This window comes from Protopterus annectens, chromosome 3.part0 (assembly GCF_019279795.1).
Source record: "Protopterus annectens isolate FY-2018-M chromosome 3.part0, PAN1.0, whole genome shotgun sequence".
Lineage (NCBI taxonomy): Eukaryota > Metazoa > Chordata > Ceratodontiformes > Protopteridae > Protopterus > Protopterus annectens.
This window is the reverse complement of record NC_056731.1, coordinates 853,642,017-853,659,725: the sequence shown is the minus strand read 5'-3', so window position 1 is coordinate 853,659,725 and position 17,709 is coordinate 853,642,017. Positions and strand designations below refer to the sequence as shown.

The 17,709-nt window shown below is 36.1% G+C and overlaps 1 protein-coding gene across 2 annotated transcripts in view; it reads right to left on the bottom strand.

The window, feature by feature from the left end:
* Positions 1 to 17,709, bottom strand: part of LOC122796593 — a 530,916-nt gene that overhangs the window by 363,970 nt on the left and 149,237 nt on the right. Inside the window, exon 2 of one of the 2 annotated variants that reach the window (XM_044065195.1) lies at positions 12,157 to 12,244. The exons of the other annotated variant lie outside the window; for it this stretch is intronic. The gene's annotated coding sequence lies outside the window, so the exon portion shown is untranslated. The remainder of the gene's footprint in view (positions 1 to 12,156; positions 12,245 to 17,709) is intronic. 2 annotated transcript variants of the gene reach the window in all.

Sequence of the window (17,709 nt, the reverse complement as noted above, 5' to 3'; positions counted from 1 at the left end):
TAGTAGATACAGATTTCTGAGAATGATATTTGATATCAATTCTGCCTGTGATGTCTATAAACATGCCATGGAACAACTTTTTTTCTGGTTATCCATATGCTATTATAGTAGACATTAGTGTTGGAGGCAATGGTGAAGATGAATGTGATAAAAATGTCAGGAAAGTTCTAGACTGTACACGTGAAGTAAAACTTAAACTGAATCCTCAGAAATGTAAATTCAAACTGAAAGAAGTTACTTATGTGGGACATTTGTTTAGCAGTTTTGGCTTACAACCAGATCCGTCTAAGCAAACAGCAACTGTGGAAATGCCAGTTCGAGAGAATGTCATATCTTTACAACATTTTCTAGGTATAGTCAACAATTTAGGAAAGTTCATCCCAGACATGAGTGAGCTTTTTACACCATTTCATGAGTTGACACAAAAATGTAAACTGGTCCTGGTTGGAATAACACCAAAGAACATTTGATATTCTGAAGAAGAAGAAGAAGAAAACTGCTAGTCCACCCACAATGAGATATTATGATGTTCACACACCTGTAACTCTTTCTTGTGACGCTTCAAGGTACAGCCTTGGTGCAGCATGTCTTCAGTAAGGCATATCAGTTGTTTATGCATCAAGAACTTTAATTTAAACAGAGATGTATTATGCACAAATAGAGAAAGAACTTTTGGCAGTAGTGTTCGCATGTTCGAAGTTCAATGATTATATTTATGGCAGACCTATCCAAATAGAGACTGATCACCAGCCACTAGTGACAATTTTGAAAAAGCCAATACATACAGCTCCAGCTCGATTGCAATGCATGATGTTAAAACTGCAAAAATAACAGTTTCAATATTATTTACAAAAAGGGCAAATACTTGTTCCTTGCTGATGCTTTGTCACGTGCACTCAGACAAATGACAGAACAGCATGAAAATGACACAGCAGACTTTGAAGTCATGGAAATCAGAAATTTTTCGTCATCAAGGCTTGATGAATTAAGAAATCACACAGTTTCACCAATGGTCCCGAAGCTGAAAAACATTAGCAGTCAAGGATGGCCAACATGAGAAACCAGTTTATCACTTGATATTCAGCAGTATTTTCCTTACAGAGATGAACTCATGGTGGAAGACGGAATCATCACGCAAGGTCCAAAAGTGGTAACTCCTAAAGCAGTACAACAGGAATATATCAACATTTTGCATTGTGGTCAATCAGGTACTGATTCCACCTAAACAAGGACAAGAGACATTGTATTTTGGCCTTCTATGAAAAAAGATATAGAGAAGGAGACTCTAGCATGTTCAATTTGCAACAGCACCAAACTGCATCAACAAAAAGAACCACTTCAGCTACACCAAATTCCTGAATTACCATGGTCAATGGTTGCTACAGATATTTTCGAATAGAGTGGTCAACATTACTTGGTGTTAGTAGACTCTTATTCAAATTGGTTTGAAATTAACCTGCTTCCTACTTTGACATCCAGCACAGTCGTTAAAAAATTGAAGAGACACTTTTCTATCCATGGTAGTCTGCACAAAGTCATGTCTGACAATGGTGTACAGTCTACTAGTCAGCAGTTCAAGAAATTTGCTGAGTCTTGGGACTTTGCTCATATTAAAAGTAGTCTTGAGTATCCACAAGTGAATGGTTTAGATGAACGTGCAGTTCAGAGTGCAAATTACTTGTTAGAGAAATCAAAAAGGGATGGTACCAACGTTTTCCTTAACTTACTCAATCTCAGAAAAATTCCTCAAGACAGCTTGCTTGATTCACTTGCTCAAAGACTGATGTCCAGACAGACACGAACAACTCTTCCAATCAGCAAACAATTGTTAGTACCAAACACAAAGAACAATTGAGTGGTCAAGACTCAACTTTCAAGAATACGTTAGTCACAAAAGTTGTACTATGATAAAACCAGCAAATCTCTTTGACCGTTGCTACAAGGATAAGTTGTGAGAATGCAAACATCCAAAGGTCATGATTGTGTAGGAATCATGAAGGACATTTGTGAGGAACTGAGATCTTACATTGTACAATCTGAAGGAATGGATTACAGAAGGAATTGTAGACATGTGTTACCTGTCTCAGAACCAGTGCCAGAGCAGATTGCCTGCACCAGTGACTCTAACTTCCAGAGTGACTAGTCAACTGTTTGAATTCAAAAGAATAGTGAGCTTTCTTTAAACGACTTTGATGTAAACGTAGATGTTCCAGTATTGAATGAATCCCCAGAGACTGTCCTGTTGGTAAACCCAGTCAGAATTTCTATGTAACTAGGTCAGGCAGAATTTGCAAACCCAGTCCTAAATACACAGCAACTTGGACTTGAAGTCAGTTATGTTTTTTTGAAATGTTGAAATAATGTCTAGCTCTTAAATATGCCTTTGTTCTGGTATTTACAATGTCAAACAAAATTAGAGAAGGAGGATGTAGATCGGTGTGTACATTGAACCTACTCAGCCACTGTAGCTAGACAGCACGTGCATATAAGTTACTGAGCATGTGCGAGATTGGTGCCATTTTGTGTATTCAGTCAATGTGTGTGCAAGCTTGAATGGAGATGCACATGTGAGTATGTTAGAAGTAACAAGTCAGTCAGCAAGGATATGAAGTACGACGCGATGTATATGTACAAGTTACAGCTCCTGATGTGTGTACAAGTTACAGCTCCTGATATGTGTACAAGTTACAGCTCCTGATGTGTGTACAACTTACAGCTCCTGATATGTGTACAAGTTACAGCTCCTGATATGTGTACAAGTTACAGATCATAATGTGTGTACAAGTTACAGCTCATAATGTGTGTACAAGTTACAGCTCCTGATGTGTGTATGTATAATAAGTGACTTGAACGCATACCCAGCCTCAGTGTCTCATTTGAATACATGAGACAGGTGACACTTCCAACAGATGAAACAGAAATATCTGATAAAGTGTTAGTCTAATAGCCAACATATTGGATGAGTTTGACATCACAACAGTGGTTCTCCATTTCATTCAGGAAAGACAGAGGAGAACAATGGGTGGAAAAAGGAAGCCTGTGAATCATTGACATCAATTGATGTTATGGAAGTGGTGGAGTGTCATTCTATTTAACAACATGCAATTTGTTTGTAAGGTAGTGTCTGAGAACCATCTGAGTACACCAGGTGTAATTCCTAAGTACTGCATATTCTGTTTTTGTTTGTAAGGTAGTGTCTGAGAACCATCTGAGTACACCAGGTGTAATTCCTAAGTACTGCATATTCTGTTTTTGTTTGTAAGGTAGTGTCTGAGAACCATCTGAGTGCACCAGGTGTATGTCCTAAGTACTACATATTCTGTTTTTGTTTGTAAGGTAGTGTCTGAGAACCATCTGAGTACACCAGGTGTATGTTCTAAGTACTGCATATTCTGTTTTTGTTTGTAAGGTAGTGTTTGAGAACCATCTGAGTACACCAGGTGTATGTCCTAAGTACTGCATATTCTGTAACAGTTCTGAGTGACTAACAGTGTCAGATGTTTTAAAAAGGTCCAGCTGTACTGCCTGCACCAACTTACTTTGTCCAACTCTGGATGAATTCAGTCATATCTAGTAATGCCATATCAGTGCCACGTCTAGGTTGAAATCCATATTGTGTACTGGAAAAAGATATTTCAATCATTAACTTACCTCAGAAGTGCTGATGGATAATTTATCAACAATCATGGGCAATGGAGATAACAGTTATCTACAGTAGAAGGTCCTCCTTTGTGGAGAGGTGTAATAAGTGTACATTTCCATATCATGGAAGCACTTCTTTCATTTATGGATCAGTTGATTAGAATGGTGAGTAGAGATGAGATAGACATTGTGGCAGTTTTTAAACAGTCATGTGGGATGTGGTTAAGGGCAAGCGATCCTGGCTTAAGGTTCCTTAGGTATTTAGAAGCCATGCCAGCTAATACTAATTGTGTTATAAACAAAGAAAGATGAGAGACTGGGACATTCAGTTTGCTCACCTGAAATTAAATTGCTAAAGTAACCATGGAAGTGTTTAGCAAAGAGATTAGCAATGCCACAATCCTTGACATAAAGGAAAGGAGATGAGATCATGGCCAGAATATTTTACGGTCAAAGGCTATACAGAATGGAGATTATCACCATGTAACTGCTGTTATGAAAAAATGGCCTTTGCTAATAAAGACAACACATTTACTTGGTTACAGTATTCCCTGAATGTAACTTGTTCCTAACTTATGATGGTCATAAAACAGACTAAAGATGATTCCCTAGTTTAATCATGGTTTTAATTTTAGGAAAAAGTCATGGGATATTTATAATATGAACTTAAACTTGTCTCTGTAAAAGAGGTGCCATGTTGTCTATAACAGAAATAAACACAAACTTGAAATATGAAAGTGCAACATCCTGAGGGAACTTACAAAGAGGTAAGCAGTCAGCAGCTGAACATAAAGGTTTCTGTATCAAAAGGATTCATGTTTCTTAACTGGAAGAATCAAGGCCAGTTACAAATCTTAGAGTGACTCCATACTATAGATTTCTGGAAGTAGCCACTGAAAGAGTCAGTGAAGACCTCACATATAACAATGTTATGGAAAGCTGATACCAGGACAAACACAAGTGTCTTTTCATGCCTACTACTTTAATCTGTCCAAGTAGTTTAGACTAGTGTAAGCAACTTTGATTTACTTCCCGAGTGATGATGGGAGAAGGCATCAGACAGGAAGCAGATGAGTTGGCTGTTGTATAGAATTGTTACACTTCCACCACATTCATGGTTCATCTCAGCACATGGGTTATTATAGGCAGCTATGTAAAGTCAAAATACTTGTCACTGCATTTCCCTCTTAACACATGGGATATTATAAGCAGTTATGGCAAAGTCATATACGTGACTTTATATACATATATATATATATATATATATATATATATATATATATAAGTCAATATACGTGTCAGTGCATTTCCCTCTCAACACATGGGATATTATAAGCAGGTATGGCAAAGTCACTATACTTGTCAGTCAATTTTGGCAACATTTCAGGAACTGCAAGGATGTCTGTTTGGCAGAGCATTACACCACTACATATTATGCTTGATTTACCTCTTACTCCTTTTTCATTTATATGGCCTGCTATTATACAAGAGACTTTAGACCAGTCATCATTTAATAGGTCAGTTACATAGGACATCAGCTAGGATGTATATCACCAGAATGTAATACAATTTGAAATATAGGTTATATTATAAATAGATTTGTACCTTAATCTACCCCTGACTTTTAGGAACATATGGAAAAATAAAATTGTTTTCGAGCAGTAATTTTATTTACATGATATACTACAAGCAGCATTGATCTTATCACATTAGAAGGTTATTTTGGGATAGAACAAAGTTGGTCTTGGAGGGTACTGAAAACAGAGTAGTTGCACATTAGGTTGCTAGAGTATAGTAAGCAAGTTATAACCTAAAGGGCTAATGACATATAGTCTAATGCAGCAAGTCACTACCTTAATGTATCTTTTATTTGAAAATATGATTGGTTTGTTCTGCGCAGGAGTGGCCATCCTAGGCATGTAGTGACTCATAACTTAGGGTGAAAGAGGCTGGGGTGGGTCAAGTGTGGTGTTCAGGGGGATGTCCGCTGCAGTCCACTGTCATGAGCTATTTGAGGTGGGGCAAAGTAGAAGAATTGACAGAAATGACCGATGACTCAACGTTTTACAGTTTTTCCAGTGAACCAAGATGCTTTACAGCTGATAACAATACTGCATTGAGAGTGACTAGATGAGGTCCAGGCAGAACTGCTTACATCAGACTGGTCTGCAGTCCAGGTGTCTCCCAGATGACTATGCTTACCCGACTATATCTCTGACCTTCTGGGTTGTTTTGGTCCTTGAGGTCTGTCAGAGTTTCTGTAAGTGCACAGATCAGGAAGCACACTTTAGGGAAATAAAATAAATAAAATAACACCTACTAGAGCTAAAATCTGATGTCTCAACAATAATCCGACAAAGACACTGGTTACCACGGATAAAACCATACACTTCTTTAATGACAAACAAGTGCTTTCAGACTCCTGGTCCTTCCTCAGGTCTACATACAACATAAACATTTTTTAAAAACTTTTATAAAGTAACAACTAGCCAATCACCTCAATGAATTAACTTACATGCTCTAAGGGTGGGCTTAATTGGTATACATACATTAAGTCCAGGTGCTTTATCAGACTGTAATGTTGCAATCCTTTCCATTTCAGCAATTTCTGTCCTGTTCACCAAATTCCCACCCCTAAAACCTACATTAATCACTTGTAAAACTACAACATTGAACATATGTTCATTACATTTAAGGATATCCCTTGCCAATGCATTAGTTGTCTTCTGGCAACAGATATCACTCAGATGATGCAGGACATGCTCCCTTAGCTCTCTTTTACTCTTGCCAACATAAAAGGCAGTACATTGTTGGCATCTTGCCAAATAAATAATCTTCTCTAGAGAAAATAAAGATATGTTATGTACAGCTTTCCCTCAATGTGTGCACTTCCACAAAGAAGTGCAGCAAACATAACCTCACATCTAAGTTTGATACAATGTAACATTCATCCCCTAAATTATGTGCACTGTGTCTCATGCAGTCAGAAATAATATGCGTGTATCTATTTTATATAGCCTTAAGAATGAATACTGGTAAAAAAACTCCAAAATGAAACAAGGAAGGACAGATCAGTTCAGCAATAGCTATAATCTTTGCCTACAATGAATGCTTACTTACTGGGTGTGTAAAAATGTATTGTAGGCAAAGACTATAAATTAATGTTTACTTAATAGGAGTGTAGTTTTTGAACAACCATAGCAGTTAGTGGCAGGTAAACAAATTATTATATTTTTTTCTGAGCATGAACCTTGTAGTTTAATTATATATTGCATAACATACATACTTCAGTTACTAGCAAAATAATGTAGTCTTGTATTCAGTACTACAAACAGATATTGAATGAAATAAACTTTACACACAGACACATGCACTCAAACATACACATACTAACATGCATGCAAATATATATTCACACTTGTATTTATAGCACTTCAAACCTATATCTGCTACACAGCTTCTTTGTAACTCAGTGACACAGACAAAAATCTGGGATTTTTCCCCAACAACTAGATCGAACAATCCAGCTATGCCTTCTTGATCCATCTGAACCATTCATTCCCAGATCAGCATATGGGAGCATCCTGCCTTCTTGGGAAGTTTAACCTTTTGTTGAATACATGTATTACTAGCGTAATAGGAAGTAATAGTCAAGCATCACGTGGCTGTGTTCTGTGGCTAGCAAACATTTTTTCCATGTTGTACCAGTGGACAGATGCTGTAAAGACATCCTCTGGGTGGCTGGTTTAAAAATTATGAGTTAGCTTCCTTCTGAGACCTCAGTGGGTATTCAGGTATTATATTTCTTATAAAGTCTTGTATTCTTTTATCTGAAAATTTTTCATTAAAAAGTTCTGTTACAGTATCCTAACAAATATAAATAAACCAAATCAGAGCTACATCCCCATTTACTGTAATAGGAAAATACAATAAAAAAACTATCATACTAACCCCCCAAAAATATTACCTAACCATAGAGCACCCTAAAAGAATAAATCCAACTCATACAGCAAAAATACAAACTAATTTAAAATAAAACTACCAGAAATTCAGGCAGGGTCTAATTTTTTCATTTGGTGCATTTTGTGTTTTATATACTCAGTATTGTACAGTGTTACCTAATTAATATTAACAACGTGCATGACTGGTGAGAACAGTCAGCTTGTTCATGCAAATCCAGTGTTACAGACAAGAATAAGTCCAGTAGCTGTAGATATGGAGAGCTATAGAAAGCAAAAGGGACAGTTCCCATGTTCTCTCCTCCACTAAGCAGAGAAGACAAACCCATGGGCAAACAAGTCTTTCATCCTCCACAAAGAAAAAATTTAAAAAAGAAGTGCCTTGTGTTCTCCCCATGGAACTGCCTGCAGTATGGCATTTAAGAGACACACACACACACACACACACACACACACACACACACACACTGCCCCCCACTCAATCACAGTCAATTACGTCCTCATCCATACAAATAAGCACACAAATCTAACCTGTATGCTACATAATCCCCTACTGCAGCCTTCCAGGATGACACACTCTCCCACATTCACTCACAAATGCAGCTACACACATACAAACATGCACAAACACACACACACACACACACACACACACACACACACACACACACACACACACACTCACACCCAATACAACTTGTTCATTAAATTCCCAAGGACACACTTCTACCTCAGTGGCTGCAAAAAAAGTTTTTAGCTATGTTCATTAACACAAGCGGCCATATTAGTTTACACAGCCAAGCAATGCTGCATAAATGCTTTACAGGAGCCAGTTCCTGGGAAGAGCACATGGTTTATTAGCATATGCCTCACCCCAGAATGCTTCATTAGCATTCAGCATGGCTGCAGAAGCAGCCCACCATTTTACTGCACATCTTCATGCTAAAGCACCATAGCTGGGCTGCCTCTGAATATAAAATGGTTACCACAAGGTGCACCACTCATGTACACCACGTACTAAAATTTCTGAATCTGCCCATGATGTCATTTTTTAAAAAAGTAAACAATCTATTTCTTTCTTTCTCTCACTCTCTCTCTCTCTCTCTTTTTACATATTAACATTGTATAACAGCATTAATCAGCTCCTGGGTGTGGGTAATGCAGGTTTACCCATGGCTGGCTTCCTAATTTGATCACTTGAGCTTGGTACCCATAATCAGTTCATGATACCTGTGGGTAAATCAAAATTACCTGCCCAAGTTGTTGATCATTGCCAAATTATTTCAGAAATTTGAGTTTCAGTGTTTTGTAGCTTTGGATATTTTATTTTCAATATTCATTATTGTCATCACTTCCTAAACTACATGTCCTGTTGAGGCACACAGTGGTAAAACATTGAATGGTATGGAATTGGAATAAACTTTCATATCCTCAGCAACAGGCTCTGACTTATCCTGTGGGATCCCCAGGAATTCCCAGACAAGATGAGAGATATAATGCCTCCAATTAGTTTTTGTAAATGAAATGCCTTGGAACCTGTTATGTAAGCAGATGACATAGTGATTACTAAAGACCACAAATCTGTATTAACGTAAACAAAAAACTCTCCTAAAAAGACTTTTCCTTCTGCCACTGGAACTAGCTTAGCAATAAAAACTCACAAAAATCTACAGTGGTGCTTCTAGGTACCACACATTGAATAGTCTCTGCTCAGGCCTTACCAATAGCAGGCCCAACTGGCATACCACTACCAACTACAACACAACAGTATTCAAGGATCACTCTTGATTAAAATCTTTACTTTTATTGTCATAAAGAAACATCAAACAAAGAGGATATTAACCTAACTCACAGTTTAGTACAAAACTGCACATATGCTAATAAATGAAGCTAAACAAGCAATAGCAATAAATGTACTTCTTCCTAGGATGCAACATGTTGCCCGTAACAGCTTTACTGCCTGCTGAAAACAACATTTTCAGACTTATTATTTTAGCAAATGATAGAAAACATCATTGTAAAACTACAGATAAAGCTATCTACTATCAATGGCAAGGGGTACCTTTATGTTAAATACATTTAGTTATGAACTCCTCAGCAACAAATGCCCCCTCTAAATAAACAATTTTAAGATTCAACACTCTGGTTATTCTCTTTTTGATCTAGCTGGTTTGCAGCTAATGAGGCCTCTATACTCCCTAACAGCTAACAGAAAAAGATATTTCTTAAAATTGTCGTATAAAGTTGAAATTCTAATCCACGAGAAAATTGTAAACATAACAGATTGCAGTAATTTAGGAAATACTGTAAGCTACAACTTAAAGATGATTATGAATGCAGATAATTTACTGAATTAGGATAAACTTCCCACCATCATCTTTGAGATGTACATGCATAACTACCAATATGTTGTTTATCTTTATGAAGATTATCTCATGTATATATTGTAATAGTTTTTACACTTTAAGTACTGTAAAATTATGTTCTTGTTATTGTTATAATCTTGTTCTTAAGATTTTATGATTGCATTCATGTCTAAATGCTTTTATTATCATCATAGCTATGTTGCTTACATTTTTAATTTTATTCTTCTCTACAGCGCATTGTTTGCAGATTGTCACCACTGGATGGCTCAAGAATCTGACAGGCCAGCTTACTTACCTGGTTAAAAAATGTTAAATAAATAAATTAGTCCTGTGTCTGACCCATGGCCTTCTCTCAGTGGGCTGTGCCTGGTACATTTCCTGTGTGAGGTACCTGTTGGTGTCTTCACTAGGTGTTCAAACCACCTCAACCAACTCCTCTCAACAAAGAGGAGGTCTTCTATGCCAGGCTTTTCACTTTGACATGAAAAGGGAGCCCACCTATCCTGTGTGGGAACCTCTTTTCTCCTCCATATGTTTATGATCTCATCCTTTGAGGCACTAGCCAAAACTCATGACCATAGGTGAGGGTGAGTGTGTAGACTGATTGGTAAATTGAGAGATCAATCTTATGACTCATCTCTGACTTACCCACCACTAGTACAACTCTTATAGTACAGACACTAGTACATCAGTCAACTAGTCAGACTTCCAACCCCTCTACCTTCAGTCATGAACAAAACACAAGAAATGAACTCATTAATACCTACTGTTAGTCAGACACTTAAATGTGACATTCCTGACTGTTGGGAGACTAGATCACAATTCCCTGCAGCTGTGAGACAAAAGCAGTATTAAATTTGGGAAAATCTTTTCAGTTTAACAAGAAAAGTGAGCTTTTACATTTTTTGTTCAACTGAAGTAATTTTCTCATATTTAATGCGCTTAATTGTGGTACTGAATATCATTGAGCCTAGTAAAAGTCCTGTGTGTGGTCTGTCTTTCAAGAATACGACAAGGCAGCTCCCACAGCCAGCACTACAGGTCTGATTAACACCACAATGAGATTGGCATTAATGAGTTAAATGCCTCCATCTGACAAGCTGTTCCTCCTCTACCTGCAGGAAAAAAATCCCCTCTTTTCCACAAGAGAACCATAATTTTGGCACTGATTTTCAACCCAGCTATTTTTCACTTAGCAGTGAATAGCTCTAGTACACACTTGCTACCTCAGTAATTTGAGATTGAGGACAACACTGGCAAATAACAAGATGCAACTCATACTTTACACATAATAAAAACAATACTACTAGTTCATTAGTTCTCATCCCACCAACAAAGTAGTCATTCATATAATCTCATACTCATATCAGTGTAGCAGTCCTTGTTTAGCAATTGGTAACACTGCACATTTCCCATACTGCATTTCACCACATTTACAAGCTTCCATATTGCTGTTGTGAGTTCTGTGCCTTTCTGCTCACTAATTTTAGGGAACTGATAGTGCATCTCACAATCAGCAACCACTAGCAACTGTTTTTTTACGTTTTGATATTTCATTTTAATATCCATGTTCTGAAAGCAATTGGCAGCGCTGTGTAACATGATCCACATTATACAACTTTGTTGATTTTGTGTAGGGAATGGAAAGTAAGCTCTGTCAGTGCTGAGCTGTGCCTTTCTGTTCCTCAGTTTTTGGAAATCAACACTGCAACTTAAAATAAGCAGCAAAATACACTGAAAAAATCCACTTCAAAATGAAACAGCACCACTTCAGTGAATATTTGTATACAAATTCATACCTATCTAATCAGATAAAAAAATGTCAGTATTTAAAACATACTTTAAATATTTATAATACAAAAACACGCAATGTATACTAACTATAAAAACAATCATAATGGCCAATTTCAAAAAAAGAAACAAATTCCTTTTGACAGAAACTTTTACTTTGCTGCCATCTCCTGTCACAAATAATAATTACATTGCCCTGCTTCTTAAACATAAGTCATGCATACCTAAATGCATAGCACAATCTAAATGCAAAACATAAAATAACACAATTATTAAGATTTGTAATAAAACATGTAAAGACAATTGAAAATATGTAATGAGCAAAAATCTTTAAAGGGTTTTACTTTTTACAACTTTACTAAATGTATGTGTTCATTTAGACCAAACATCTGGCATACCTCTCAACTGTTCCTGATTTTCAGGGACGTTCCTGATTCTGACTCAGATTTTAGATCTGTCCCTCTTAATCCCTCCTAAAACTGCTGACTGTTGGAGAAAAGGTAAGGAATAGCAGTTAATGAATGACAATAATTATAGACTTCTTTTACTTCCGAAAATGTATATTAATTCCTATTGTCTTATTCTCTCAGTGTCTCATGTTAATAGTAATAATAGTTTCAAAAGTTTCCCTAATTGTCCTTAATTATTTCTATGTTTGTCCCTGATTCCATTGAGACTTGTACCTGATTGGTTGCAAGCTGTGACCTTAATTGCCATTGGAACTCTTTTTTCTAAAAGGCTATATTATACTTACCTCATCTACTGTCCATAATTACCTAGGCTACCACAAAAAAACAAAAACTTTTTAAAGTTTTGACAAGAAACACTGTGCTTGAATTCTGGACAAGAGACTTCCATGATGGCTGCACACTGATCTATGGCTTGACTTTAGCTCTCTCACTGTGAAAAAAGAAACTGAGAAATAAGAGCTAGTAATTCTGACAGTTTTAGTAAAATTCAGTTACTGGTTAGTAAGTACACTGCCTGGATGTCAGCAAAGAAGAATCTTAGAGAGCCTAAAAGAAAATCAACTAGGAAAGGTGAAGAAAAAACTGTGACTGTGAAGAATCCTACAGCTGTTCAGCAAAAAGAAGTTCAAGCTAAAACTTTGGTGCAAGACATACAGTAGCTTCCAGTAATCTAGAGGAAAAAATAAGTAAAATGTGCTCAGAGATTTTTAAAATAAAGAAAACACTGAAGGAGTATATCAAATAACAAAAGGCTGGAAAAAATGGAAGAAGCTTTAAACAGAAATTCAGATGAACTGATAAAATTGTAAAAGTCAGAGGTCAAAATGAAGAAAAGGCTAGCTGAGTATGAAACTGCTCAAGAAGAGATGTTTCAAAAAATGGTAGAATTAGAGGACACAGCATGAAGGGAAAACCTGAAATTTTCTGCTGTATCAGAGAGACTGAAAGGACCAGACTGTATTAATTTTATGAAAGTGTAAATAACCAACTAGACTGATATTCCACAGCGGGATTTGTTAATTCAAAGGGCACATTGTGTGTATGCTACAAACCTGCCCATAAGAAAGCAGCCAAGACCTGTATTAGAAAAGATGCAACCATACCAGCAGAAAGAGTTGATCCTGAGAAAATTGTGGCAGAAGGACAAAGTATTAAAAACTGGAGACAGGAGAGTATTTGTGAAAAATAATTATTCACTGTAGACCTGGCAGAAGAGGCAGGTATGAAATCTTCAGGGCATTTTTTTCCTGGAGGGTCAAAGTCATTTTGTGATGCTGAAAATACTAAAGTTTGTCCAACAAAAAGAAAGCCATCAAATAGAAGCAGATTCTGCTTCTTATTCTTCTAATAATAAACCCGTGGAGAGAATATGGCAGTGAAACCTTTGCCAATGTTCCAAAGGAAAATGCTTGAAAGACAGAAAAAAAGCATAGGAGTTAACTAGAACAATCTGGAGTATCTTGGACTTGAACTGGAGTTTAGGGTTGGCAGATGGAGATGAACATGAAGAAAAACACCACAAAATACAAACTGTAGAACCAAAAACCAGCACAGCAGTTGAAGAGACTAAACTTTATTGAAACAAGTTTAAGCGCATTCTTCCACCTCAATGCAGGGACTTCCTCAGAACAACATACAATAATTAACCCAGCCCTTAAATAATACTCCCATTTAGATTCATTTATTAACAATTAACTAAATAAATACAATCCTTTAATATATTTCAATAAAACACATAAAAAACATATACACAAAATATTAAACCTGTAATTCTATCCTAAAATATTTTTTAATTTTAAAACACTAAAAATGCTTACTGTTTCATTAATCTCTGGATATTGAGTTGCATTTAAACACAACTGTCATTTCAACTCATTCAAGTCCAGGTGTACATCTAAACATTTACCTTGTATATCTTTAACCAATTGCTGTATAACCAAAAAATTAAAACCATGATCTCTGCATTCCTTTATATGCCTACTCAAGGCATTAAATATTTTACCATTTTGATGCCCAATAAATGTTCACTAATCCTATTTTTAAACAATCTACTAGTTTTTCCTATATAAAAAAATTTGGCATTTCTGGCACTTAGCCAAAAATACAGTTTGTATTTTGTGGTGTTTTTGTTGGATATCAGACATGCAGCAATATGGAGGGGTCGGCTTCCAATGAAGATATTATTGAACTATTACAGCAGATTAATCAGCAGTTGGCCTTACATACCATGCAAATTAAAGGCTTGATGGATAAGCAGAATGGTACCAGTAACATGTTTGGAAGTCTGGGCTACCCTTTAACCCAGCCAACACAGCATTCGCAGCCTGAACAGTCAGTTCAGGTGGTGCAAGGTGTACAGCCAAATGATGGTGTAAATGCTCTACAAAACGCAAAGGGTATGGGCAGTGTGGAAGCAGCAGGTTGGAAAAATAATACCTTTGATTTTCAGGTGGAAAACGGACATAATACTACTGGGCAACAACAATTTTTAACTATTCAGAAAGGCTGAAGTTGTTTGAAAAAGATTTGTTGCCCTTTAAGAAGATGCAGATGGAAAATGCTTATTTAGAGAGGAACATTGAGCTGCAGCAGGTTCCACATGGTTTACATTTGTGGAAGTATCCAAGCAGAGTGGAAAGTAATCCAGAGTTTTTAAACGATCTGCATGCACTTTTTTACCATACCGGTATTGACCTTATGAAGTTGATGGTAATATATAATACCCAGGCTTTAGACAATCTGTCTAAAGAACTGGATGAAAGGAGCAGTTTTATCAGAAATTATTTAGTGTTTGATTGTTATGAAGTCACTTATAACAACTTGAATGTGGACAATATTTGTAATGGCATATATTTGCAGAAAATCAATAAGATTAAATGAGACTTAAATAAGTACTCTAAGGGGGAAGGTTTATTCACTTCCCCCGGGTCACCAAGGTAACCATAGTGAAGGAGCCAATCTTGAGCAGATGGCTGAGGAGGAAGTGATGTCAGGTATGAGGTGACATCATCATGAACAATGGGCACAATTTCAGCATCAACCCACTATGGATGAAAATCTGTGGTGTTCGGAGAGGCTGCGTGGAAAAGCACAGCAGCCCCATTTTTAGGGAAAAAAACTTATAGGGATTATGTTGTACAAGGGGCAAGGCCGAAGAATCTGAGAAATCAGAATTTGCAGCGGACAAATTAATGGACATGGCCTTATCAATGTTGCATGAAGTAAGTGACTTATGAGACTGTACTGTGACAGCAATTTATGATACTTCTGAAGATGTACATTCATTTAGGGTTAATAATAACATACATTATGATTGCAGTGAAGAGAACGTTTTTCTAAGTAACAATTGTTTTAATGGAAGGGACAATTGATGAATGTGGGTTAAGCAATGGACAAATTGGAGTGTGTAATGTTTTAGTAAGCAAACAAATGCATTTGAATGCTGTAGGTTATATTGATTATGACTCAGTTGGATTTAGTTGTGCCAGTAATGTTGAATTAAATAATGGTAACTGTATTATTGAAGGCACAAATACTAAAAACGAAACAACTCATGAACATGTGGGTTTAAATGATGAAATATGTTTATATGACCCAGTACAGGAAGAGCATCCTGATTTTGAACTTTTAATGCATTGTTTGGAGGATTATGATAATTTTGTAAAGTGTTTTGAACCACAAGTTATTTGTAATGATGAAGCTGATTTTAAAATATTCAACTATTCCAGTAAAATTATAGGTAGAGCCCATGTGAATTTACTAGCAAAAGGGTTTACGTTTGTTCCAACTAGGAAGGGGAAAATAGCTGATACCCTGATCGACTTAAAGTATTATATACATAAACTAAACTTGAATGTATGGCTTAACAATAAAGGCAGTGTAAGTGTAGGATGTGAATGAATTTAAAAAAAACAAGCACATTTAACCCCCCCCTATTAACAGTTTAATAGGGGCATTTGAAAAAATTTGTGAAAAAGATATCAGGCATTTGTATGGTCAAAAAGGCAAAAATTATGAATGTAACTTAAATAGAGATGAAGTAAAATTGTTAATGGAGATTGCAAAGGATAAAAATATTTGAATAATAAAGCCTGATAAAGGCAATGGGTTTGTTGTTATGGACAAAGGAGATTATTTAAATGGTATGAACATCCTTTTAATGGATGGGACTTACAAAGAAAGCTCATTGAATGAAATTCACATAACCTACACAAGGATAGATTTAATTTTGGAAGATATGTTGTATGAGGGTCAAATCAGTGAGGAAGAATTTGTTTATTTAAGGAATGAGTACCCCATGATTCCTAGTATATTTGGAATACCAAAGATCCACAAAGGTTTAAGGGATCCAAAATTTCAACCTATAGTGGATAGAAAATGTTCCAAGACATGATTTATTAGTAAATACTTGGATGTTAATTTACAACAGGGTTTGATGTTTTTTTCTTATATTAGTAAAGACTCATGGCAATTTTTTAAAACGTTGAGTGAAACTAAGTTTGGTAATGAGCTAATTTTAGTTACCATAGATGTTTGTAACCTTTTTTCAGTAATACCACATGAGGTGGGCTTGTCATGGCTTGAGATTCAGTTAATAAAAACTGGAGTATATGATCAAGTCCAAGTCAATAAATACATAACTTTGATGGAGGTAGTATTAAAAAAGAATCACATATATTTTGAAGGACAATACTATAAGCAAGTGACAGGAGTAGCAATGGGGGGCAGCATGTGCCCCCATATTTGCTAATTATGTGATGTCCTATTGGAAGCAAGAGTTTATTATGAAAGTGAGTTTCAATCTAAGATTTTATTTTATACCACATTCTTGGATGATTTATTTGTTGTTTGGAAGGGGACGGAGACTGAATTGAATGAATTTTTGATTTATATTAACAATTCAGTGGATTTTTTAAAATTCACTTATGTTTATGATAAAGAAAACATGTCCTATTTGGATGTGAATTTAGGATTGGACTCTGAAAACCAAAGATTGGTATCAACTATTTATACAAAACCTGCCTTTTTAATTCCTATTTGGAATATAGTAGCTGGCACCCAAGACATCAAAAAAAGTTGATAGTGAAAGAACAACTGGTCCGGGCTGCCAGGATGGTTAGCATTGATAGTGAGTTTTTGGATGAAGTGCAGTTTATACTTCAATTGTTTTGTAAAAGAGGTTATCCACTAGAATTATTGAACAAAGTTTGTGAGGAAGTTAAAAACAAATGTTCGAGTGGTGTTTACAAGGTTATTTTAGGTGGTGGGGAAAGACTGGATCATATTTTTCATGGTATTCAGCACAGACAAGTTATGAATGAATTTGGAACATGTTTTATAACTACTTATAATCAAGAAGCTAGCCAAGTGGTGGATATTATTAGGAATAATTGGGAAATGTTACAGTTTGGTCAGAGTGTAGCCCAAAAAGTGGGGAAGGGACCAAAAATAGTTTTTAGGAAGGATAGATCATTCAAGAAC